Raw genomic sequence first — 24826 nt, forward strand, 5'->3', positions numbered from 1 at the left:
GTTCAAGCAATTCTCCTGCCTCAGTCTCCCGAGTAGCTGGGACTACAGGCACGTGCCACCACGCCCAGCTAATTTTTTTGTGTTTTTTAGTAGAGGTGGGGTTTCACCATGTTGGCCAGGATGGTCTCGATCTCTTGACCTCATGATCCGCCCACCTCAGCCTCCCAAAGTGCTGGGATTACATCCATGATCTTTCAAGAACATTAAATTCAGTCCCAAGCAACTTTCTGTAATAGAAGTTTTTTGTTTGTTTGTTTGTTTTTGTTTTTGTTTTTTTTAAATAATACAGTGGTATGATCTTGACTTACTACAACGTCTCCCTCCTTGGCTCAAGTGATCCTCCCACCTCAGCCTCCTGAGTGGCTGGGAATACAGATCCATGCTACCATGCCAGGCTAATTTTTACATTTTTTGGAGAGATGGAGTTTCACCATGTTGGCCAGGCTGGAGGCTGGTCTCAAACACCTGGACTCAAGTGGTCCACCTGCCTTGGCCTCCCAGTGTGTTGGGATTACAGGCGTAAGCCACCACATCTAATCTATGACAGAAGTTTTTATGAGAAACGGAATAACATTTCTGTGATCTATAATCCTGAAACTCCTCAATCCTGAACAAGATTTCAAACTCAGTTCTTATCCTGGCCAATTATATCATCAGAATTAATTTACTGCTGGTGGTACAAGCTTGAGCCTACGCTGCTGTCACCTCAGGCCATTGGTCACATCTGCTCCTGTTGGCAAAGCCAAGCCAGTGAAGTTAATCACCAGGAACCTATTTGTGCAAGACATCTATGAACTCTGTGCATTCTCTGTCCAGGGAAGAAATTCTTGGAGAAGAGACTGCTAGGCACTCAAGCTTGCTCTAACTACTATCCTCGATAGTTGAAAGAGCTTTGAGTATACATAGCAGTGTCCACTATTTCTATTTTCCTGTTTCCACTAACACCTCCACAAGACCTGAGAGTGCCTGGCTGCTGGGCTTTGTTATTTGTGTGTCAGAGTGGGGCACACAATGGGGAAACCCTTCAACAGCAGGTAGCAAAAGTATGGCTTTGGCAAATTGAGGGCTTCAGAATACAGCATCAAAAAGACTGCAGCAGAACAACATTGCTTGCAGTCAAGATACCTAGGGGCTCTGGCAAGCGTCTCTGGCAATGGTAATATCTGGGGTGGTCTTTGGAGCACTGGGAAGCAGGACACTTGTGGCTGTGGTCTCACTGTGGGGGCATGCTGCAGCTGTGCTAGCAGGACTCTCTTGAGTGGCTTTTTAGGGAGTGTGTGTGTTGGGGAGGAGATGTGACGCAACAATGGCATACTCCACATGGAGTGGAGGAAGCTCTGCCTTGAGAACTTGTAAAGCACCCTTAGGTGGGATGTCAAGTGGGACCGAAGCTCCCGTTACAGTAGGTCCAGGGGAGATTCTAACAAACACAGTGCATAACTGTAAATGTGGCCTCCTGTTTTCACTCTTGATCCTCTATTCTAATTCCACCCTCAACCTCCTTCTGCTAACCACCTCCATCCCCAGGCTGGTGTCCTAAAAAACATTCCATCAGAGGTCACATCTCATGGAAAGTCTAAATAGAATGGAGCTAAAACCATTGCTGTGCTGGTTACTGCAGTGTTTGAAAGCAATTCTTTTAGAAAAGTTGGAAATAGAAATGATTTTGAGGGGTTTCAGGATAATTTGATGGCAAATTTGGAACGATAAAGTCTGGAATACAGGGAAAATGCTCAAAGGAGCACCCAAATGGAATATCTTGGAGCAGAATTTGTACACATACCACAATTCCTTGAAAAAGAGCCACAATGTATGTTGTGCTGTCAACCTTACCTGGTGGTCCTAGCTTGGAATGGACAAATAATCAACATAAGTTCTATGACTTTTCCAGTTCCAGAATCAAGTACAATTGCTTAATTGCAATAAGCTTCCTACCCTGACATCCCAGATCTGGACCTCTGTAATGGTCTCCAATATTTATTTTATTTTGCTTCTCGGCATCCATTTACTGTATTTTTGGCAACTGTACTCCAATTTTCCTCTGGTAGACTACTCTATTCAACTTTCTATTCACAGTCTTTATTCCTATGTGTAGTCTCCATCTTCAGCTTCAGAGACAGGCACCAGGATAGAACCCTGGGTAATTAGAGAATTATACTGCTCTGGTCACAATGATTGGCTCAGAAATATTCCCATGACCCATTGGAATCAATGAGAGGTACTGAGACAGTTGCTGGAACTTGTGAGCAAGAAGCTCTCTTTAGCTTGTTTTCTGCAGCCATCTGCATTTCTGACCATGAAATAAGAGCCTGGCTGAGCGTGAAACTAACATGGAGGAGAGTAGAGGCAGATAATGGAAAAAGAGGCATTGGGTCCTAAAGTTTTCAGGAATTTTCCATAACCCCATATCAAGGGACTGGGACTGGCTTCATGGTTATACATCCCGTGCAGTTGCACAGGACTCCATGATCACAAGGACCTTGTGCTTTGTTTAATGCTCTCCTGTTAGTATGTTGAAAATCTTAATACATTTTATCTTTGAACTTATATTGTGTAAATAAAGCCCAGTGAGATGATATGTGAATAAAGGAGCACATGTAATCAGCATACCTGCCATTCCTTGCCAGGTCATTTGCATAGGTGACCCTGCTACATACAGAACTCCTGCTAGCCCCCTAAGCCCCCCAGTGTGCAGAGGTTCAGTGACTCAAAGTGAGTACAAGGTATGTCAATAGCTGAGTAAGTGGTGTATTGACAAGCTGAAAACTCATGTTTTTCCTTGGAATCAGAACTTGGTTCAAATGCAGGAAGAAGGCCCTGGCATTTCAAGAAACACAAATAGCCAAGGAGCCCTGTTAGAACCAACCAACCTTCCTTCCTTCCTTCCTTCCTCCCTCCCTCCTCCCTTCCCTTCCCTTCCCTCCCCTCCCCTCCCCTCCCCTTCCTTCCCCTCCCCTTCCTTCCCTTCCCTTCCTTTCTTTCCTTTTTTTTTTTTTTTTAATGACAGATTTTCACTCTTGTTGCCCAGGCTGGAGTGCAATGGCTTGCTCTCTGTTCACTGTAACCTCCGCCTCTTGGATTCAAGTGATTCTCCTACTTCAGCCTCCTGAGTAGCTGGGATTACAGGGATGTGCCACCACGCCTGGCTAATTTTGTACTTTATTAGTAGAGACAGGGTTTCTCCATGTTGGTCAGGCTGTTCTTGAACTCCCAACCTCAGGTGATCTGCCAGAACCTTTCTTTTATATTACTTCTCTGCATTACTCAATCATTTATACTGGAAATAATAATGACATAGATGGAAAAATCCTTTTAAGTCTTCCTTCACTCGTTGATGAATGTAGAATAGAGGGTGTTGGTAGAATGCATATCAAGAAGTGAAATAACATCACAGTTGAGATTTTGAAGCTTTTCCACTATTCTGGTAAAAATTATATGTGTGTATATATATATGTACATATGCATGTATGAGCTATGAAATATAAATTATGCAATTTGATGTTCTACACATGACTTAAGAGCTTTTGTATTTCCATTTAAAACTGGTTTTACACAATACACAGATAAGTGGTAAAATTCATGCTGATAACTAAAAATGCTACTTTTTCTTTGCTTAGAAACACTTAACTAGCAAACCAAAATCAAGCCCAAATTCCAGAAAACCTGCACAACAAAACCACCATTACAAGTCAGAATGAGACCACAGAAGGGAAAAAGCCTTATATTTTAGCATCATGAGTCACACTTTTCTCCTACTTTTTTAAGTAGGGGAACCATATTTTCATTTTTCACTGGATTCTGCAAATTTTATAGCCAGCCCTACGAGGGACTTGTATTGGTTTGCTAGGGCTGCCATAAAAAAATACCACAGCATAGGTGACCTAAACAACAGAAGTTTACTTTTTCACACCCCTGGAGGCTTGGACGTCCAAGGTTAAGGTTCTGGCAGGGCTGGTTTCCTCTGAGGCCTCTGTCGTTGGTTTGCAGGTGGTTACCATCTTTGTGCCTCTTAACATGGTCGCTCCTCTGTGAGTGCATGCCTCTGATGTCTCCAAGTTTCCTCTTGGTTAAGCACCCCAGTCAGATGGCATTCGGGCCCCTCTATATAACCTCATTTAACTTTAATTATCTCCTTAAAGACCGGATCTCCAAATATAATCACATATTTGTGAATGAGGGAGGATTAGGGCTTCAACCTGTAAATTTGAGAGTGGGGCACAATTCAGCCCCTGATGCTACTTTTCAATGGCATGAACAATAAATTCCATTTTTCTTTGCACCAGGTTAGATTTTTTTTTAATCCCTTAGAACTTAAAAGAGCCCAGTTGCCACAGCTTCATACTGTAACCCATCAGCATCTACTCCTCCCTATTCTGCTATCCATGGATGGGATATTTTTAACACTCTTAAGCAACTTAGAAATGAGGAAAAGAGAGAGCCAAAGTTGTCATGAAATGGAACAAGATGCTTGTGAAAGTATGTATTCACCCTTTATCCATGAAACCTAGAAAATATTGGTGCCGGTGGAGATCAGCCCCTTTATTTTCACAGGTTATAGAATCAGAATGTGGAGGAGTGGAATGAAATCTGCATAGCTCGGGAAACAAATATCAGAACCCACAGCCCCTGATGGCTCTGTCAGGATTCTTCTCATCCTACTTCACGGTACTTACCTGAATTTTTCATAGTACCGAGATCAGGGGTATAATTTTAATCTCTGAGTTGGTTCACCTGTTTGATAAAAACTGCTTTCAAGTTGTTTTTGTGTATTTTTTAAACAAAAGACTGTTTAAGTAGGTCCCCTGTTGAGTCCAAACTAGCAAAATAAGTGGTGTAGAAGAGTGTTTTCTCATTTAAACAACTTTTAAAAAATAGAAGTGATGCAAATAAATGCGTGTCTCATTCTGGAAAAATCACACATGCTAAAATCTAAACTGAGATCTTTGTAGATGTGACTTCAATTATAGTATGTATGAGGTAATCAATAATTATAGAAGGCAACTTCTCAAAGGCAATAACGGACCTCAGAACTAGGATTGGGCTTTGAAATTTAGAACACCTTTTACCCATCCCCTGACATTAATTCCACATTCAGGGCATAAACTTTTAGTCTGAAGAACTAACAGGGAGCAGAAATAACACTATTTTACTTGCACAAATTTTTAAAGAGGAATCACGTACAGGGAGATGGATATTTTTTATTTATTGAATGTTCTCAGCATTTCTCATTGGTGTCTCTAAGCAGCAGAACTAAGATCAATAGGAAGGCATAAAGTTGCAAGATGGGAATGAAAAATGAGATTAAGAGTAATGCTTGTAAAAATGCAAAGATACCTACTTGAGACAGCGGGAGCTGCATGACCCAGGCCCTGTCAAGCTGGCTTCTCTTCTTCCATGGCAGTCCCAATGCTTCAGGCCCGTGGAAAAGGCTCCTTTCAAAGGATGGAGAATAGAAGGCAAAGTGGAGATAGAGACAGTGACAGAGAGCAGGAGACTTCAAAGGGAATAACCGTTCAGTCAGAGATGAGATGTTTGCGGCTGCCCTAAATACACAGGACTGTAATGTGGCTGTTTTTGAGTTGTTTCTTATTTTCCCACAAATGTATTAACAAATCCAAATGAATGTTTTCATTCAGAATAGTCATCTTAACAATACATGTAGTCAACACAGTGGCCATTGCTTAAATATCTGTGGGATTGTTTTTATTTTAATGTATTCAGAGCTAATAAACATTTGTCAGTTGAGTTTTGGGAGCTGCCAGAAGCCTACAAGTGCCAAGTTTGGTGAATAAAGCCATGATTTGAGTGCCTCCCTTCCTTCCCTCCCTCCCTTCCTTCCCTCCCTCCTTCCCTCCCTCCGTTCCTTCCTTCCTTCCACAACTGGTTATCAAACATGGAGACTCAATGTAAACTATTAGGATTGACTTTTTTGTATGGTTTATAAAATGATGTGGAAGGCTTAAGAAAGAGTGAAAAATGACAACATCATAAATAGAGGCTCCCAAGGTAACTATTCTGAAGGTTCCAATATTCAGGAACATTTGGTTATGCTTGTAAAATACGCACACACACACACACACACACACACACACACCATCTTGTGTACAGATTGTAATAACTGCAGTGTTTTCAAGTATCTTTGTTGTTTAAAAAGGTATTTGTATAGCTTCATTTTATGTAGCTCTACTAAATACACATTCAGAGACACTATTATTCCACGGTTATAAATAATACCAGCCAATTGAATTCTGAGTTTGCTCAGTTTCTGATCTAAGCTCCATCAAGTCATTACTTTCTCCTTTTTCCTAGGGCTGATTTAAGCTGTGAGGTCTTCAGTCTCAAGCAAGTGAAGAGGAGAGTTAATATCTAGTCCCCGGTCATTACCTGTCCTGCAGTGGTCTCTCCTGAGATACACAGTTCTCCCATTTGGTCCCTCGTGCTGCCTTGCTCCTGCGTCATGACTACAAGCCCATTTGGGGTCACTTATTCTCTCTCTCCCTGTCTCTCTCTCTTGCTCTCACTCCCACTCTCCTCTCTTCTCTCTCTTTTAGAGCTAGCTTCTGTTTCACAAAATTGTGAGAAAGAGGGAAGGATCAGTGTGTCTTCCATAGCTTTTAAAGGTGCCGGAGACTTGCAGAACTATTGGATCCTCTGCCCCAGACATCTCTTGAAGCCATTTGGCTCTATTGCTGCCTTGCTTTAGTGGTGTAGAAAACAACAGCAACAGCCCTATAAAGGTATGCCTGGCACACACCAGGATCTCTCTGAATATTTATTGATTGGCTGGCTGACTGAATGAATGCAAATGCTATTTCCCAGATTTCCAGATTGGAAGTAGGGCATATGTTTTCTCTTCTTTTACATTCTCCAAATTATATAATGATTCTATTTTCTTCTCTACTCTCATTGAAACTCATCCCAGATGGGGTGCCAAGAAGAGGATAAAGCCCCTTCACCTGGACCCTGCAAGAATGATTCTAGGTCTCTGAGGACTTTCTACAGTCATGTAAGGAGGCTGCCAAGTGTCCCACCTCGTTTGGTTAAATTGTCCTCATCTTTTAGGTGTCAGATGAGACAACCTTGACTCCTCTTTAGACTGTGTAATCCATGAGGAGTCTCTTCTGTTCTGTCCTCATCACCTTTTTACTACTAGGTATTGTGCTTGGCATATCAGGTTGTCAATATTGATCTTGTTTGTTTTTTGAGACGATCTCACCTGTTGCCCAGGCTGAAATGCAGTGGTGTGATCATAGCTTATTGCAGCCTTAAACTCCTGGGCTCAAGCAACCCTCCTGCTTCAACCTCCTGAGTAGCTAGCAATATAGGCACACCACTATGCTTGGCTAATTTTTTGTTTTTGTTTTTGTAGAGATAGGATCTTACTGTGTTGTCCAGGCTGCTCTCAAACTCCTGGCCTTAAGCAATCCTCCTGCTTTAGCCTCCCGTAGTGCTGAGATTGTAGGCATGAGTCACCACACTTAATCAGTACTTATTTTTGAAATAATTAATGTGAGTATGAATAATTGAGCTATTTGAGCTAGGCTTGGTATTTCTGAGTGTTACTGGAGTTCTCTAGATTTTGCTAGTTTAGTTATCTCAGAAGACTGGAAATACTGTTTTTTTTTACTCTGTATTTTTGCAAACTTGGGGATAGTGGGTTAAGAGGGGAAAGTTGTAGTTCCCAAGTAAACATCCTTTTTATGCTATCAAAAACAAAAGGTAATCTGGCTTTAAGATGCCATTCATCTAACTTTTCAGATAGTTTCTTAAACATATTTTTTCACTTATTAAATGTCCTGTTAGAGTACTTTGGAACAAGTTGAGATCTAGCAAAGTCAGTAATCATATGTAAATTTTTGGTTGTATAACCAACAATCCATTTCTTACAATTCAGATTCCTCAGTGACCATAAATGACTTTGAAAGGAAGAGTGCTCGTCACCAACGAGTACAGGGAAATCTCCAATGGACACTTTGCACAGTGAAGATTAGAAATGGCTGGTAAATCTTAAATGGACAATTGGCTTTATTTTTCATGGGTTTATGAGAACAGCTGCACCAAACTTACTAAATTGAAATGTTCCGTATTCTGCTGAGAAGGGTCAATTTTTCTTTCCTTTCCTTTCACTCTCCCTTCTTCTGTCCTTCCTTCCCTTTCCTTTTTTTTTTTTTTTTTTTTTTTAAGGCAGAGTCTTGCTCTGTCACCCAGGAAGCAGTTGAGTGGTGCTATTTCAGGTCATTGCAACTCCCACCTCCCAAGTTCAAGTGAGTCTCATGCCTCAACCTCCCAAGTAGCTGGAATTACAGGTATGTGTCACCATATCAGCTGATTTTTGTATTTTTAACAGAGATGGGGTTTCGCCATTTTGGCCAGGCAGGTCTTGAACTTCTGACCTCAAGTGATCCTCCCCCCTTGGCCACCAGGGGCAGGTGTGAGCCACTGCTCCTGGTCCATTATCTGTAATATTTCTAAGCTACCATGTCTTTAACCTTCAACTAGATTTGCACAGTAATTGTTTTTATGATTGGCACATGTGGGGTGAGAAGAAGGCTTATTTCTGGTTGTTTAAACCTCATCCATATCCAATTCAGCTATACATAGGAGTGAAATTCTTTTCAGGATAAAGAATAAAATCTAAGAAAATACTTAATAATCTGGGAGTTCCTCTGGATACATGCCTTCCTTTCATCAGACACCAAAGAGTTATTATATGTTCTCAGGGTAAAAACCAAAATTCATCTGGTGCATGAAATTTTTGATCTTTATTAACTTGGATTCATCACTTCAAGGCAGTATAGTCAATAGGAAGGATGAGAGAGTTAGATGTTGTTCCTTTATCTTAGATTTGGGGAAGATTATTTAACTACAGTTTTGAAATCTGGGGCAAGCATATATTCAATGTGTTTTTATTTTTTCTTTCTCCATTTCCCTTAGTTTTGACAGTGGATCCTCCAAACATTAGATGAGAAAATTGAATTATCAAAAAAGTCTATTAAGCAACTAATTGCCTCTGTCATTGACATACTGACTGCATTTATAGCACATTTTAAAAGTTTCTATTATAAAATATCTAAAATATACAAAAAGGACTGAATATTTCACAGTGAACTTCTATGCATCCAAATCCTAATTTCATTTATCAATTCACAGCCAATTTTAACTTATCTAAACTCTCACTCACTTCCCCTTAGGTTCAATTATTTTGAAGCAAATCCTAAACATTGTGCTATTTCTTTCATCAGTATTTCTGTGTGGATATCCAAAAGGTAAGGTTCTTTTAAAAAGGCCATTACCACAGCATCATCACACCTAAAATTATCAATAATTCCTTAATATTATCAAATATAATCTTTTCCAATTTACCCATATTTAAAAACATTTTATTTAATATTTATTAAATCACGATCTATATAAATCCAAATATTGGAGTTGATCAATATAATTTTAACTTTCTTTTAATCTAAAGATGGCTCTTGTCTCTCTTTTTTAAAAAATGTATTTGTGACAGAAATTGAGCTTTTCATCTTGTGAGTCTCCCTTAGTCTTGATTTTGCTTATTGCATCCCTGCAGTGTCATTTAACATGTTCCTACCTCCCCTGTCTTCCCTGTAAATTGTTAGTTAGGTCTGGAGGAGGTTTAATCTACTTCTTAGTTGGTATATGTTTCTATTAGGTGAGCCTAATGTCTAGTTTTCTTTCTTTTGTTATAATTTTAACACTTGATCATCCAACTTATTTTTTATTTATTTCACTAATGAATATTCAATCTGGCAAAGGAGATTTTTTTTCTTAATTGCATTTTACGTTTTGGGGTACACGTGAAAAACATGCAAGATTGTTGCATAGGTACACACATGGCAGCGTGATTTGCTGCCTTCCTCCTCATCACCTATATCTGGCCTTTCTCCCCATGCTATCTCTCCCCAACTCCCCACTCCCCGCTGTCCCTCCCCTATTTCCTCCCCGACAGACCCCAGTGTGTGATGCTCCCCTCCCTGTGTCCATGTGTTCTCATTATTCAACACCCACCTATGAGTGAGAACATGCGGTGTTTGATTTTCTGTTCTTATGTCAGTTTTCTGAGAATGATGGTTTCCAGGTTCATCCATGTCCCTATAAATGACACGAACTCATCATTTTTTATGGCTGCATAGTATTCCATGGTGTATATGTGCCACATTTTCCCTGTCCAGTCTATCATCGTTGGGCATTTGGGTTGGTTCCAGGTCTTTGCTATTGTAAACAGTGCTGCAATGAACATTCGTGTGCATGTGTCCTTATAGTAGAACGATTTATAATCCTTTGGATATATACCCAGTAATGGGATTACTGGGTCAAATGGAATTTCTATTTCTAGGTCCTTGAGGAATCGCCACACTGTCTTCCACAATGGTTGAACTAATTTACACTCCCACCAACAGTGTAAAAGTGTTCCTGTTTCTCCCCATCCTCTCCAGCATCTGTTGTCTCCAGATTTTTTAATGATCGCCATTCTAACTGGCATGAGGTGGTATCTCAATGTGGTTTTGATTTGCATTTCTCTAATGACCAGTGATGATGAGCATGAGCATTTTTTCATATGTTTCTCGACCTCATGTATGTCTTCTTTTGTAAAGTGTCTGTTCATGTCCTTTGCCCACTTTTGAATGGGCTTTTTTTTTTTTTTTTTTTGTAAATCTGTTTTAGTTCTTTGTAGATTCTGGATATCAGCCCTTTTCAGATGGGTAGATTGCAAAAATTTTTTCCCATTCTGTTGGTTGCAGATTCACTCTAATGACTGTTTGTTTTGCTGTGCAGAAGCTGTGGAGTTTGATTAGGTCCCGTTTGTCTATTTTGGCTTTTGTTGCCAATGCTTTTTGTGTTTTGGTCATGAAGCCCTTGCCTACGCCTATGTCCTGAATGGTTTTGCCTAGGTTTTCTTCTAGGGTTTTTATGTTGTTAGGTCTTATGTTTAAGTTTTTAATCCATCTGGAGTTAATTTTAGTGTAAGGTGTCAGGAAGGGGTCTAGTTTCTGCTTTCTGCACATGGCTAGCCAGTTTTCCCAACACCATTTATTAAATAGGGAATCCTTTCCCCATTGCTTGTTTTTGTCAGGTTTGTCAAAGATCAGATGGTTGTAGATGTGTGGTGTTGCCTCCAAGGCCTCTGTTCTATTCCATTGGTCTATATCTCTGTTTTGGTACCAGTACCATGCTGTTTTTATTACCATAGCCTTGTAGTATTAGTAAGTCTGGTAGTGTGATGCCTCCCACTTTGTTTTTCTAACTTAGAATTGACTTGGCTATGCGGGCTCTCTTTTGGTTCCATATGAAGTTGAAGGTGGTTTTTTCCAGTTCTGTGAAGAAGGTCATTGGTAGCTTGATGGGGATAGCGTTGAATCTGTAAATACTTTGGGTAGTACGGCCATTTTCATGATATTGATTCTTCCTAACGATGAACATGGAATGTTTCTCTATCCGTTTGTGTCCTCTCTTATTTCGTTGAGCAGTGGTTTGTAGTTCTCCTTGAAGAGGAGAACGACATCCTTTACATCCTTTGTTGATTCTGTTCCTAGGTATTTTATTCTCTTTGTAGCAATTGTGAATGGCAGTTCATTCTTGATTTGGATCTCTTTAAGTCTGTTATTGGTATATAGGAATGCTTGTGATTTTTGCACATTGATTTTGTATCCTGAGATTTTGCTAAAGTTGCTTATCAATTGCAGGAGATTTTGGGCTGAGACGATGGGGTCTTCTAGATATACTATCATGTCATCTGCAAATAGAGACAGTTTGACTTCCTCCTTTCCTAATTGAATACCCTTTATTTCTTTTTCTTACCTGATTGCTCTGGCTAGAACTTGCAATACTATATTGAATAGGAGTTGTGAGAGAGGGCATCCTTGTCTACTGCCAGATTTCAAAGAGAACGCTTCCAGTTTTTGCCCATTCAGTATGATATTGGCTGTTGGTTTGTCATAAATAGCTTTTATTATTTTGAGATACATTCCATCAATACCTAGTTTATTGAGGGTTTTTAGCATAAAGGGCTGTTGAATTTTGTCAAAGGCCTTCTCTGCATCAATTCAGATAATCATATGGTTTTTGTCTTTGGTTCTGTTTATGTGGTGAATTATGTTTATAGACTTGCATATGTTGAACCAGCCTTGCATTCCCAGGATGAAGCCTACTTGATCATGTTGGATAAGCTCTTTGATGTGCTGTTGCAATTGGTTTGCCAGTATTTGATTGAAGATTTTTGCATCTATGTTCATCATGGATATTGACCTGTAGTTTTCTTTTCTTGCTGAGTCTCTGCCAGGTTTTGGTGTCAGGATGATGTTGGTCTCATAAAATGATTTGGGAAGGATTCCTTCTTTTTGGATTGCTTGGAATAGTTTCATAAGGAATAGTACCAGCTCCTTTTTGTATGTCTGGTAGAATTCGGCTGTGAATCCATCTGGACCTGGGCTTTTTTTCGGTGGTAGGCTCTTAATTGCTGCCTCAACTTCAGACCTTGTTATTGGTCTATTCAGGGTTTTGGCTTCTTCCTGGTTTAGGCTTGGGAGGAGGCAAGTGTCCAGGAATTTATCCGTTTCTTCCAGGTTTCCTAGTTTATGTGCATAGAGATGTTTGTAATAATCTCTGATGATGGTTTGTATTTCTGTGGAATCTGTGGTGATATCCCCTTTATCGTTTTTTATTGCATCTATTTGATTATTCTCTCTTTTCTTTTTTATTAATCTGACTACTGATCTATTTTGTTGATTTTTCTTAAAAATCAGCTCCTGGATTTATTGATTTTTTGAAGTGTTTTTTGTGTCTCTATCTCCTTCAGTTCTGCTCTAATCTTAGTTATTTCTTGTCTTCTGCTAGGTTTTGAGTTTTTTTGGTCTTGCTCCTCTAGCTCTTTGGATTTTGACGATTGGGTGTCAATTTTAGATCTTTCCTTGCTTCTTATGTGGGCATTTATTGCTATATATTTTCCTCTAGACAGTGCTTTAAATGTGTCTCAAAGATTCTGGTACGTTATGTCTTTGTTCTCGTTGGTTTCGAGGAACATCTTTATTTCTGCCTTCATTTCATTGTTTATCCAGTCAACATTCGAGAGCCAATTGTTCAGTTTCCATGAAACTGTGCGGTTCTTAGTTAGTTTCTCAATTCTGAGTTCTAACTTGATTGCACTGTGCTCTGAGAGACTGTTTGTTATGATTTCCGTTCTTTTGCATTTGCTGAGGAGTGACTTACTTCCAATTATGTGGTCAATTTTAGAGTAGGTGTGATGTGGTGCTGAGAAGAATATATATTCTGTGGATTTGGGGTGAAGAGTTCTGTAAATGTCTATTAGGGTTGCTTGGTCCAGGTCTGAGTTCAAGTCCTGGATATCCTTGTTAATTTTCTGCCTGGTTGATCTGTCTAATATTGACAATGGGGTGTTAAAATCTCCCACTATTATTGTGTGGGAGTCTAAGTCTCTTCGTAGGTCATTAAGAACTTGCTTTATGTATCTGGGTGCTCCTGTATTGGGTGCATATATAGTTAGGATCATTAGCTCTTCTTGTTGCGTTGATCCTTTTACCATTATGTAATGTCCTTCTCTGTCTCTTTTGATCTTTGTTGGTGTAAAGTCTATTTTATCAGAGATGAGAATTGCAACTCCTGCTTTTTTTTGCTCTCTATTTGCTTGGTAAATCTTTCTCCATCCCTTTATTTTGAGCCTTTGTGTATCCTTGCATGTGAGATGGGTTTCCTGGATACAGCACATCAATGGGTTTTGGCTTTTTATCCAGTTTGCCAGTCTGTGTCTTGATTGGGGCATTTAGCCCATTTATATTTAGGGTTAATGTTGTTATGTGTGAATTTGATCCTGCCATTTTGATGCTAGCTGGCTGTTTTGCCCATTAGTTGATGCAGTTTCTTCATTGTGTTGATGCTCTTTACCATTTGGTATGTTTTTGGAGTGGCTGGTACTGGTTGTTCCTTTCTATGTTTAGTGCCTCTTTCAGGAGCTCTTGTGAAGCAGGCCTGGTGGTGATGAAATCTCTGAGTACTTGCTTGTTTGTAAAAGATTTTATTTTTCCTTCACTTAGGAAGCTCAGTTTGGCTGGATATGAAATTCTGGGTTGAAAGTTCTTTTCTTTAAGGATGTTGAATATTGGCCCCCACTCTCTTCTGGCTTGTAGGGTTTCTGCTGAGAGATCTGCTGTGAGTCTGACGGGCTTCCCTTTGTGGGTAACTCGACCTTTCTCTCTGGCTGCCCTTAGTATTTTCTCCTTCATTTCAACCCTGGCAAATCTGGCGATTATGTGCCTTGGGGTTGCTCTTCTTGAGGAATATCTTTGTGGTGTTCTCTATATTTCCTGGACTTGGATATTGGCCCGCCTTGCTAGGCTGGGGAAGTTTTCCTGGATAACATCCTGAAGAGTCTTTTCCAGCTTGGATTCATTCTGTCCGTCACATTCAGGTACACCTATCAAACGTAGATTAGGTCTTTTCACATAGTCCCATATTTCTTGGAGACTTTGTTCATTCCTTTTTGCCCTTTTTTCTCTAATCTTGCCTTCTCATTTTATTTCATTGAGTTGATCTTCGACCTCTGATCCTTTCTTCTGCTTGGTCAATTCAGCTGTTGAAACTTGTGTATGCTTCGTGAAGTTCCTGTGTTGTGTTTTTCAGCTCCATCAATTCACTTATATTCCTAAGTTGTTTATTCTTGTTAGCATTTTGTCAAACCTTTTTTCAAGGTTCTTAGTTTCTTTGCATTGGGTTAGAACATGTTCTTTTAGCTCACAAAAGTTTCTTATTACCCACCTTCTGAAGCCTGATTCTGTCAATTCATCACATTCATTCTCCATCCAGCTTTGTTCCCTTGCTGGTGAGGAGTTGTGATCCCTTGTCGGAGAAGAAGTGTTCTGGTTTCGGGTGTTTTCATCCTTTTTGCACTGGTTTCTTCCCATCTTTGTGTATTTATGCACCTGTCATCTTTGTAGTTGTTGACTTTCAGATAAGGTCTCTGAGTGGACATCCAGTTTGTTGATGATGAAGTTATTTCTTTCTGTTTCTTAGTTTTCCTTCTACCAGTCAGGCTCCTCTGCCGTAGGACTGCTGAGGTCCACTCCAGGCCCTACTTACCTGGGGATCACCTGCAGCAGCTGCAGAACAGTAAGGGTTGCTGCCAGTTTCTTCTTTTGCTATCTTTGTCCCTGAAGGATACCCGCATGATGTCATTCTGATCTCTCCTTCATGAGGTGACTCTTTGGATATACGGGGGTCAGAGAGCTGCTTGAGGAGACAGTCTGTCCTTTATAGAACTCAAGTGCTGAGCTGTGAGCTCTGTTGTTCATTCAGAGCTGCTGGGCAGGTACGTTTAAGTCTGCTGCAACGGAAGTCATAAACCGCCCCCTTTTTTTCCCCCAGGTGCTCTGTCCCGGGGAATTAGGGCTTTATTCATGAGTTTCTGTTGTACTGCTGCCTTTTTTCAGGGCTGCCCTGCCCAGCGAGGAGGCAGCCTAGTCTGCCTGCAGAGGCTTTGCTGAGCTGCCATGGGCTCTGCCCAGCTGCCATGTGAACTTCCCTGCAGTCCTGTTTATACAGGTATAGTTAGAACTGCCTCAGCAATGGTGGCCCACCTCTGTAATGGCAGACTCTCTCTGTAGTGGCGGGCTGCCTCGGCAATGGCGCACTGCCTCAGCAATGGTGTACTACCTCCGTAGTGGTGGAGTGTCTCAGTAATGGCAGATGCCCCTCCCCCACAGAGCTGTACTGTCCCAGGTTCAGCTGTGCTTGCTGTGAAACTCTCAATCCAGAGAGTTTCAAATTGCTGTTTATTTGTGGGGGTGGGACCAGCTGAACCTGATCACCTGGCTCCCTGCCTCAGAGCCTTTTTTTTTTTCAGTTGAATGGTCTACTGTCTCCCAGGTGTTCCAGTTGCCTGTTGAAAAGGCGCCGGGATCTGTGTGATTTCCCGTGTGGTGACCCACTGTGCCGGCTGAAACAGCCGCATTGAGATTTCTGGTTCTTTTTTGCCTGGGAATCTTCTGGCTTGGCTCCCTGTTTCAGTCCCCTTTTCTATCAGTTGAATGGGTGACTCTGTCTTCTGGGAGCTCCAATCATCAGCTAAAACGGTGCCCAGACCTGTGTATTTTGTACGGAGAATTGCTGCGCCAGGGTACCGGCCAAAACAGCTGTGCTGGCCGAAACAGCCACGCTGGCAATCCGTGGGGCTCCTCTGCCTGGGAATCTCCTGGTCTGTGGGCAATAAAAATCCATCTGGAAATGCAGTGTCCACTCACCCTCCATGCTTTCGCTGGGAGCTGCAATCCTGAGCTGCTTCTAATTGGCCATCTTGGAAGGAGATTTTAAGTGCCTTTAGGGTGAGATTGGTTTCTTTGATATCCTGTGTAGTGGTTTCCTAAGGCTAGACTCACAGCACCTGGGCTAAATTCTGTTTATTGACTTGCTGCCTGCCTTCCAAACAAGAAGGGGGGCATAACCATTGACAAACATGGCAGATAAGTGGACCTAATTTCACTCATTATTAAGAGGTTTAGGCAGGAAGACAGACAAATTCAACAACTGCTGTTCATTGAAGAGGAACAAAGTGAATGCTACCAAAGCTTGCACTCTTTTAAAGAACATTTCTTCTGCAAACATTCAATGTGCAATCCAGAGCTTATTTGTTTCTTTGCATCTATATGTAGTGATTATCTGTATCATGCTGTAACTCCATTTTAAATTTAATTATCAGTACCAACGAAGAAAAGACCTGTAATTTATGTATTTGGAGAAATTCCAAATTCCATGGACTGAAAACTTGTGGTGATGAATTGACCAGAACTTTTTGTTCTGATAAATAAGATTTCTGGGGCTTCATCTCTTTTAGCCCCACAGTTGGATGCATTTAGAGTCTGGTATCAAAGTGATTGGTATTAATGGATAAAAATTTTGTTTGGAGTAAAATAAATAGAAAAGACAGATGCTTTTAGTTTTTCTGAAATAGTAGTAAGAAATATCTTAATAATTAATATATGTCCATGAATGGTTTGGAAGCATAGGAGATATCAAATAAATATTTGCTAATTTAGAAGGAAAATATAGTGACTAATTTGTATCGATAGTCTCCATGTCTGAAGGTCTTTGCCACATGTGTTATGTATGTTGATGTACAAAGCGCTGTGACGGCTAGATTCTTACTTGTATTTTGCAGATATGGAAACTGAAATCCTGAGATTAAATAGTATGTCAAAGGCTTCCCAGCTACTACCTGGTAGAAACTTAGTTCAAATCTGAAGGTGTCTGAATCCCAAGCCTGTGCACTTTCCACCCTACCAGCTTTTCCAAAGTGTCTAGAGAAGGTCAGTGCTGAGAAATGCTCCCTGAGTAAAGGATTATGTTGCCCTATGTATTTAGAAGACTCTGAATAGCAAACCCCTTTCTTAGCAAATTCCCAATGCATATAATAAAGTTTCTGAAAAGTCCTATAGAAGTTAAACTAAATTAAGTTTGTTAAATACAGCATTGGATTATGAAAGCTTTTCTTTTTTCCTTATTATTCTTTGGTAAATACATACTTTACTCAGCTGGACTGAGAGATGGTGGTCCTGGAAGCTTTACCAGCTCAGTTAGACAAGAGTCTATTTACCTGTGGCTAAGTCACATCACCTCTCTGGGCCTAGAATTTGACATTTGTAGACTAAAAATATGGCTAGATATTTTCTAAGATCCTTCTTGAGTATAAATGCTTGATGACTCCAACCCATTTCCATATGAACAAAACCTATTATGCCTTGTTTAGATCATCAATAAGATACCTGACATCTCCACTCAGTTTCCTACAGATGTCTCAAATTCATTGTATACAAACATGTTCTTATCCATTCCACTTTCTCATCCTCCTGCATTTCTTTATCTCTGTCATATTACCAGACACATAAGTTGTTTTTTTTTTTTTTTTTTTTTTTTTTTGAGACAGAGTCTAGCTTTGTTGCCAGGCGCCAGACTGGAGTGCAGTGGAGCAATCTCGGCTCACTGCAACCTCCGCCTCCCGGGTTCAAGCAATTCTCCTGCCTCAGCCTCCCAAGTAGCTGGGGCTACAGGCACGCGCCACCACACCCAGCTAGTTTTTGTATTTTTAGTAGAGACGGGGTTTCACCTTTGGCCAGGATGGTCTCGATTTCTTGACCTCATGATCCGCCCACCTCGGCCTCCCAAAGTGCTGGGATTACAGGCGTGAGCCACCACACCGGGTCCACATAAATTGTTTAATCCAGAAATCTAGTAGTGATCCTGGACTCCTTTTTCCTTTGTCACCAGCACATATAATCAGTATAGCTTAGTAATTGAATGTGTGGGCTTCATTACTGGAGTCTACAAATCCTGGCTCTACTTGTGGGAAAATTAGAAAGCAGCTTGACTTCTCTGTGTCTCAGTTTCTTTATATATAAAATGCATATAATAATTCCAAGATATAAATTTATTGTGAAAATTACACAAGGGTGATAATTACATGCAGAATGGAAATTCAATAAATGGTTCCTTCCTATTATTCTATCTTTGAATCTCTTATGCTCTTCTCCTCTTCTCCATCCAGAGTAATCCCATCCTAAACTGGACCTCATTGTCTCTTACTGATACTGCAATAGTCACCTAACTGGGTAGTCCCTCCCACTTATCCTTTGCATTTTTGACTGAGTGATCTTTTTGAAACAGATTCTGTCGCATTACTCTCCCCTTGAGTCATGTGGTCCAGTCACAGCAAATGACTTGAACTTCCGAGAAGTTGTGCTATTTCACGCTTTGGTATTTTGCTTATGTTACTTCCTAAGGTGACCTGGAGTGCTCCTGCCACTGCCCTTTGTTTGGCTAGCAGATATCTATTTAGCTTTCAACTTAAATAATGTTTCTGGTCCCAGATGAATTTCTAGAATCTTGCTACTTCTCTGAAGAAATGGAACCTATTTTCTTTCCCTTTAAATCTAAATAGAGCTTTCAGATTGCCTCAGCAAAGAGAATGCAGTGGTAGTGATACTGTTTAGCCCCCAAGGCTAGAACATAAGAGGCAATGGGATTTCAGCCTGGCTTGCTTTCTTTACTGGGATGCTTCCCTTTCCATACCAACCACCAAGCTTTGAAGAAAGTCAAAGTATCTCATCTAGGAAGACAACATGAAGAGACTATCCGGGATGCACCTCCCATGTGGAAGGTCTTCTAGATGACATCCAGCATCAACTGCTAGCTGGGACTTCATATGTATATATGTGTATATATCTGTATTTCTGTATATATATGAATATATGTATATACGTGTGTGTGTGTGTGTATCTTTGCAATAATCTCTGCCTTCATGGACCCCATATTCTCTGTAGCCCTGTGGCCATGTATTGGAAAGGTAGTGAAAGAGACATCTCTGATGAGGCAAGAGGACAGACCTCAGGAAACTGTACTGTTATGTAGACTTACTCACTAATGTGAAAATCCATTTACTATTTAGCATGAATTAGAAGAGAAAGCTTGAACGAGAGGGTTGCTTTGAATTGTTCCACCTGCTTATCTAGCCAGTGAACTTCACGGCCAGTTCTACATTCAAGCTTCTTTGTAATTTAAACTTTCTCTTGTGTGTTGCATATGGCAATCTGGGCTAGCGTCTGGGATGTGACTCCTGCTTCAAGAGCAATGAAAAAGTTTCTAGCACTCACTGTCGATGTGGGAAGCAGACTGTTGTTGAAGTGTTATTATTAATGAGAATTACTGCTGGACAGCTTGAACTAGAGGATAATTTATTCTCCGTGAACTTCTAATTGCAGTAAAATGGTTTATTCACTGCCACGCTTGTCCATCTTGTTTGTTCCTGTCTTTCAGGCATGGTTGGCTGCAATGAAATAAGGCAGAACTGCACAAGCTGCACTAGAAACAAAAGTCTGTATTTCTGGAGACAGTGGAAATTGATCAGGCAGGTTTAGCTCATGTAAGAGATGCTTGGGAAAATGGCAAAAAAGCAGTATGGCAGGCTCAAGGTGGAGTCATAGTCAACTCAGATGAAGCAAGATGCCTACTATGTGCTATGCTGTGTGCCAAAATGGGAAATCGAAATTTCCAGATGGCTACTCACTGCTCTCACTTTTGAGGGTCTCCCTTCCCCTCTGGCATTTCTGACAGAGCTCTTTCACTTATTTTAAAATTTGGCATGTCTTCTCCACTCTCCTCATTTTGCTTCTATTGATTGCTTTGGGAAAATAAAAACTGACCACGATGATGAGATGTAGGTTTTCTTGGTAATATCTTTAATGTTGTGGTGTCTGTCCCCCAATTTTTGCCAAATCTCTGCCTCCCATTGATCTCATTCTTCTCCATTTTTTGTCCCTGGTAGAACCATTGCCTTTCTCTTTGCATAAATGTCATTAAAGGTGCTCCTGATTTGCTGCTACCATGGTGATAGGCACTTGTCATAGGCTATTGACTCATTACTGTATGTATATGAGATTTGGTCACTTGTGGTTTAGCAAGCTTAAGAAACAAACTGACTCTCAGCCGGGAAATGGATTCGAACCTGTGTGATGAATGATAGATTAGAGTTTGGGTGCTATTATTATTTGTAAAGCCTCTGAGTGGACTAGGGACAGTGCATCACCTTGGGAAATGGTCCTGGCTGTTACATAGTGCCTTTTATTTATTTATTTTTTATTATTATTATTTTTTCATGTAGCATCTTTTCTACTGTAGACAGCCTGCATGGAACACGCAGCCAGAGAGAGAGAGAGAGAGAGAGAGAGAGAGAGAGAGAGAGAGAGAAAGTCTTATCATACTATCTTTGAGTATTCCTGGAGAAGAAGAGCAGAGCAGGAGGACAGGGCTGGAGGAATCCAGGAAATGTCAGGAATGTCTGCATAGAAGTTAAGGAAGCAGAGAGCCTAGTTGACCTCCAGTTCCTATTTTGATCTAACTGTGACTGTTTCAGATGAGAAACAGATGGTGTACATTGTCATTTGAGGAACACTAGAAGAGTATGTCTACAACAATTCTTAAATAGATGTGCCCACTCACTGCCACAGAACCTGATATTTTGCCCCAAGAACCATGCCTTTGGGTCCCTTCTTTAACTTCCTCACTGTATATAGCATTTAACAAACTCTTTTTTTTTTTTTTTTTTTTTTTTTTTTTTGGAGACGGAGTTTCGCTCTTGTTACCCAGGCTGGAGTGCAATAGCGCGATCTCGGCTCACTGTAACCTCCGCCTCCTGGGTTCAGGCAATTCTCCTGCCTCAGCCTCCTGAGTAGCTGGGATTACAGGCACGCGCCACCGTGCCCAGCTAAATTTTTGTATTTTTAGTAGAGACGGGGTTTCACCATGTTGACCAGGATGGTCTCGATCTCTTGACCTCGTGATCCACCCGCCTCGGCCTCCCAAAGTGTTTTTTTTTTTTTTTTAAGATGGAGTCTTGCTCTGTCACTCAGGATGGAGTGCAATGTTGCGATCTTGGCTCACTGCAACCTCTGCCTCCCAGGTTCAAGTGATTCTCCTGCCTCAGCCTCCTGAGTAGCTGGGATTACAGGCACCTGCCACTATGCCCAGCTAATTCTTGTCTTTTCAGTAGAGATGGGGTTTCACCAGGTTAGCCAGGCTGGTCTTGAACTCCTGACCTCAGGTGATCCACTGGCCTTGGCCTCCCAAAGTGCTGGGATTACAGGCATGAGCACTGCGCCTGGCATTAACAAACTCTTTCCCTTGCCTTACAATAACTATTTCCACCTCAGATCACCCAACCACATGTCTTCTCTCATCTTACTGAATGTTGCTGGTAAAATATTTATTCTTCTTAGAATATCTCTTTACTTTCACATGTAAGCAGGAGAAAGTAATTACTCTTGAAAGGAGAGAAAGGGGGACAGTGTAGGGATGTTGAGTATTGGTGTTGTTTCAACCTGGTAATTACCGATGGAAGAAGTCATATTCTTATGTGCTGAGACAGAAAAGGACTGAAATCCATTAAGCTTAGGCACTCTCTTCCCTGGAATTCAGCTCCCCTCGGAATATAGAAAAACCTTCTGTAGATAACAGCTATACTGAGAGACAGTTATGTAGAGAGGAATGGCCCCCAGATTTTGTAGACAACTGTCCTGGGTCCAAACCTTGACTCTGCCCGTACTGTCTGCATAACCCTTGGAAAGTTATTAGCTCCTATATCTTTCATATTTCTTATCTATAAAATACAATTAACCATTGTATTTAACTTACGGGGTTACTGTGATGATTAAATGAGCAAATGCATTGAAAACACTTAGAACAGTGTCTTGAACTTAGCAAGTACTACGGAAGTCATCATAATTATTAGTAACACTTTTCAGGGTACCTTTGTTTTTCTCAAATTGCTTTTCTAAGGCAGTTTGCAATTGACTGTAGCACAGCCAATTCAGTTTGATGAAAGGAGAAGGAAAGGATGGTTTTGACATTGAGAACTCCTCCCCTGCCATGGTGTTCAATCTGGGTGGGTCTTTTCAGGGACTGTCTCTGACATCCTGAGGTCCATGTCGAACACGGTATGGCTCCATAGGGAGAGCTGAGTGAGGGAGAAGAGATGCTTACAAAACTTTTGTCAGAGTCTGTGATCTTCACATAATCTTTTCTCCCATTCTTGTTCCCTTTTGGTTGATGTAGAGAGTGTTTCACCTAAGTGGCTGGGGAATGATCTAATGTCGGTGACGTTATGAGTATTGCAGAAGGAGCTAGCACTCTAGCGACAGACAGACCAAGGTTCAAGTCCTGTCTGTGCCACCTACTATCTCTGTGACTCTTGATAAATCATTTAAGGTCTCAAGAGTTACAGTTTCTCATTTACAAAATGGACATGCTAAAATGTGCCTACCTCCCAGAGTGGTGGTGCTAATCAAATGTGATAATACGTGTGACAGCAACTTGTAAACTGTAAGAGGTGACATAGATGTGAGTTGTTACTAGTGGCTTCTTTAATTTCCCTGCTCTCTACAAGCAGACCTGAATTCTAGCAGCACCTGTGTGCTGTCATCACTTGGCTACTGATTTTATTTAAGGGCTTTACTCATAAGTCTGGGACCAATAATTGTACACTGGCTTCTCTTGTAGTGAGAGAATAGGTAGATGGTAGATGCCTCTCACCCAGCTGGCTCAGAGTACCAGTGTGGAAGCTCTGTTTTCATAGAACAAGGGGTCCTGAAAGTTTTCAGAAGAGATTATTTTCTCTCCTTCAGTTTATAAATCGTGCAATATTATAATAGGAAACTTTTTGGAATGATGGGCTGTTATTTGGTGATACTGTTACTCTGATAGTTGATAAAACACTTTCAGAAACCAAGAAAATTAAAGCTTGGCCAGGGTGGAAGAATGCTGTAAATCAAGATTACCTGAAGGGGATATGAGAGATAAGGGATTAAATGGAATAAAGAAGAAATAAGGAGAAATATCCACACATCTTGGGATCATTTACCTACTTTCAAGAGCAGATCTCTGAAGGTTATTTTGTGCTATTAAAGAAGTCACTCTGATGAAAATCATTTTCCCTTGTAAATTTATGTAATAAGAGTATGATTTTCTTAATTTTGTATAGAGGGTCAATGTAGTGCCTTTTGGCTACAGTGGATTGAAGTGTTACAAGAAAAAAAGGAAGAGAAAAGAGATGTTACTGTCACTCGTGAACAGAATCAGGTGGGGTCAGACCTGTGCTCTGCAGGTCACAGAAAACATTTTCAAATACCTCACCTTTCAGGCCTTGATCATGGACAGAAATAGAGCACAGAAGGTGCTTCTTAGGGAAATCTTCACTTTTCCAACCTTTTGCCACCAGTGAAAAATGGAGCAAATGAGTGGCTGGGTACAGACCCTTGGCACCAAGTGGTTGGAGTAAATGGAACACTGCAGGGACACAGAACTTCACCCGCCACTGAGCATATTACTGGAGAAATACAGTACGAAACCCAGCAGGCTTCTGCAAACAACGCATCCCTTTAAGTTAATTGGTGTTATATAGAAGCTGAAATGCTCCGCTTATTTACAAAGCTACAGATTTATGTAAAGCAAAACCAATTACACTTAATGCCTAAACTATTCCAGGTGCTCAGTGATAATGTTGCTAGGCAGTAGAGAAGAAACTGCTGTGTGAATGCATCCTGTTCTGAATGGAAGCCTGTGTAGTTACTGCAATTTAGCTAATCACGAGTGTCAACGCCAACGTGAGAATTCTAAGCTCTTTTGGTGTTTGCTTTGGGTCAACTTTATAATTCTGTAGATCTTTCATCTCTAAGGACAAGTGAAAGCATAATGAGCACCTTTTTCTATTATGATGTAGGAATTAAGGAGATGAAGGCAAATTTGTGGCGAGTGGGGAGAACGAAATAAAGCAGCCCCCTTTTCTAACAGTAGCAGAGACTAGAGCTTCCCACTTGTACTGAGGCGAAGTGTTTAAAGATTTCTTCCTCTTTTGGGTGTTCATTAAACCCAAATTGCAAACTTGGCATTTAACCTTTTGCAGCAAGGAAAGCTTCTAAGGAATATCAGGGGTCTGCCTCACAGTTTTGCTAGGAAACGATTGCTAAACAGAAAGGATTTGAAAAAGTTGCAGGGAAAGAATTTATGCCTGTACTAGCAAGTCTTTTCATTTGTCCTCAAACAAAAAATAGTTTGAGTAAGAAAAACACCTGGTGCTTTAGAGCTCCTCTTTTGCAATTAAAAATGCATAGCATACCTAATCAAGTTGAATAAATCTTTTATTCTACAGACTTAAAATATTTTATGTAGACACAAGTGAGGTGCATAATTGTAGAATAATTTGCAGTCAGCCGATAAATTCACCTGTCCTATCCAGCATGAACTGTCCTGGAAA

General features: G+C 40.7%; 1 protein-coding gene and 1 long non-coding RNA gene across 3 annotated transcripts in view; both read left to right on the top strand.

Moving 5' to 3' along the window:
• The window catches only part of DERA (deoxyribose-phosphate aldolase), a 464384-nt gene that overhangs the window by 259589 nt on the left and 179969 nt on the right, over window positions 1–24826 (top strand). The window lies entirely within an intron of this gene.
• The window catches only part of LOC105713831 (uncharacterized), an 82157-nt gene continuing 63764 nt past the window's right edge, over window positions 6434–24826 (top strand). Inside the window, exons 1-2 of the long non-coding RNA XR_010343067.1 lie at window positions 6434–7006; window positions 7895–9266. This is a non-coding gene — a long non-coding RNA (uncharacterized LOC105713831). The remainder of the gene's footprint in view (window positions 7007–7894; window positions 9267–24826) is intronic.

Source organism: Aotus nancymaae, unplaced genomic scaffold, assembly GCF_030222135.1.
Source record: "Aotus nancymaae isolate 86718 unplaced genomic scaffold, 86718_ANA_hifiasm-v0.15.2.pri h1tg000016l, whole genome shotgun sequence".
In the NCBI taxonomy this organism is placed as follows: domain Eukaryota; kingdom Metazoa; phylum Chordata; class Mammalia; order Primates; family Aotidae; genus Aotus; species Aotus nancymaae.